This window comes from Lineus longissimus, chromosome 10 (assembly GCF_910592395.1).
Source record: "Lineus longissimus chromosome 10, tnLinLong1.2, whole genome shotgun sequence".
NCBI lineage: Eukaryota > Metazoa > Nemertea > Pilidiophora > Heteronemertea > Lineidae > Lineus > Lineus longissimus.
In genome coordinates this window covers 7,719,938-7,722,832 of record NC_088317.1, presented here as the reverse complement: position 1 = coordinate 7,722,832, position 2,895 = coordinate 7,719,938, and positions in this window count along the sequence as shown.

Sequence of the window (2,895 nt, the reverse complement as noted above, 5' to 3'; positions counted from 1 at the left end):
GAAACTAACATTTTATTCCAAAAAAACCTGGTTTATTACCTAAAAAACTTGGTTGTTTACCACATAATCGTATAAAATATAAGTTTCTGTACAGAAATGTCCATTTATTCAATAAAACAAGGTTTATTACCAAAACAACCTAGTTTATTTAAAAAAACTAAGTTTATTACTAATAAACCTAGTTTTTTTAAAAAAAACTGGTTTATTAGAAAACTTACATTTTTAAACCTCGATCCTAACTACATTGAGTTATCTGGGATGAGGTTAGGGTCTCACTAACTAGTTTACAGAGTGCAGTGCAGTGCAGCATTAGTACCACGTGGTGCCGAGGTTGCCCATCCTCGTCCCGATAACATTGCGGATTTGTGTACATGGGGCGAGGTAGAAAATACAAGTTTCTTGGTAGAAAGTAGGCTTTTGCACGCCGTTTGTCCAGTTATTCAAAACAACCTACATTTTTACAATAAAACCAGGTTTTATTGCAAAAAACTTAGTTGTTTTGTATAAAACCAAGTTTTTCACGAAAAAAGGTAGGTTTATTAGCCATTTGTCCAGTTATTGTTAATAAACCAAGATTCTTTGCTATAAAACTAAGTTTATTACCACTGGATGAAAAACTTATATTTTAGGGAATAAAACCAAGTGTATTTGTTAAACTTGACATTTGTGGATAGAAACAAGGTTTATTAGGTAAAAAACTTGGTTTTATTAAAGAAACTCGGTTTATTAGCTGATAAACAAGGTTGTTTTAAAAAAACCTATATTTTTTCCAAATAAACTTAGTTTATTAGGTAAAAAACCAGGTTTTTTGAATAAATCTAGGTTTTTTTAATTACTGGACACTCCGCTTGCCATACGCGCCACCATTCATCATGATATAATCGGCATTGTCTGCAGATACCTGAAATTTTAGTTTCAAATGATGACTTACATGACATGTTTTACATACGTGTTTAAATTCAAAACAATATGTTTCACTTTCAGGGTTCTGTTAACTCATCAAAAGTAAAACACTGCACGTATAGCAATTATTAACAAGTCCGACATTGGGAGGGCGATCAGACGCGAGTTTGAACCTACAATCCTTTAAGTGCATACATTAGCAATTTAATTTTGGATTGAAACGGATGCAAAGATCTGGTCTGGCTGGGTACGCTTTTACTTACCTGATCCTAATTTGGAACTGTATCTCCAGTTACTTGGTGAATTTCCGCAACCATCTTCATTCCCATCTTTCTGTCAACCTTATGCTTTTTCTTTGCTTGGCAGTGTGGGTGCTGACACGTCTGTTTGGGTTGGCTGTCAATACCATAATGTCGTCTGTGTTTTTCACAGATGTTAACTGGGTCGTGGTCATCTTTCAATTTCTCCAGTCCTGTATTCGACCACAGTATTTCTGCCTCAGATATTGATCCTTGATGAGCAAACTTCCATTTCCTGGTTTCTGAACAACAATCCTTTATGGGACGTTTCTCGCCACCACATGCAGTATCTAAACCAAGAAGAGTAGCGACATTACACGCCATAACTGCAAAGCAAAAGGGAAGATCTTGTTAATGCATGTATGATTCTACAATATGCCAATATCTGCTGTTTGTTACACTTGTTTCATGAAATGACACTACAAAAGTGCAGGACATATACCTAAATCGGCAATTCTGCATATACTCACTATTAAGAGAGATATTTGCATTTTACTTATATTGTGTTCCTAACGATTTCAATAAAATGGGCCAAAAAAATTTGTATATCTTTCTAGTTAACGGTCATATTTGTTTGATTTTTTCGACATAGATAGATACCTAAAAATTATTTTTTTGACATTTGACCTTGACTTGACCTTGAGTTGATTGTTCAAGGGCATTTCACAAGGCAATTCCCTAAAGACAATGGGCGCATAGTTTGGTGTAGAATAGCCCACCAATAATTCCGGCGCCATGCTCAGTCAGTACATAATGACGTCACAAGTAGGGATTATAATAAAATACATGACCTTGGTCAAATGTTGGGATTTCATTTCTTTTTCTGTATTTTGTTAATACTGTCAATGAATTTTGAAAACATGATAAAATCAAAGCAATGGGTTCTTTTAATGCTAAAAAACTCTGCCACAAAATCCTCAAATTTTGCATCTTCCCGTCTTTAGGCTCTTGGGATTCTGAAGAAAATATCCTTCGCTTTCGAAAGATATTTTCCTAGCTGATAGGACCTGAAAAGTCTGATACTATGAAGGTCGGACAAAATACATGCATGTTCTCGAATTGCGTCTTGAAGTTTTTCCCAATTGAGTTGTCTCTGTAATCTAGGATGTCTTTTGATATCACGTTGAAAAGTATCGCATTCACAGGGACGTAAATAATCCATTACTTGTACAGGCAGTTTGTACCATGTATTGTTTCTATCTACATATTTTTCTCCTGTCCGCACGGTGTTTGTAAAGTCGGGAGGGATGAAATTCATTGTCGCAGACACCTAAACCTTTGGTACAAGTTTTCCTCCTCGTTTGTCCACACTTTACCTTCAAAATAATGCAGAAGGTCATCTCGTGCGCCAATCCATTCAGTGTTCTTTGTACATAACTGGTTGATTTTTAACAAATACGTCTCTCTATTTTGTCTATGGACCGAAGGAAAAAACACATTAAAAGTATTATCTTCTACCAAATGTCCTGGGATTACTCCAACAGCTGCGTCATTCCATGCGCCCCCGCCTCCACCTGCGCCTGCGCCGTCCATTACGAATAGTCAATGACTCTTTGTTCATAACACAAAAGATCAGTACAGAAATCTGGACAGATCGGAAGTGACGTTCGGTAACCTGCGCCTGCACCGTACGAATAGTCTTTAACTAATTGTTCAAAACACAAAAACACAAAATATCATCAGTTCAAAAATC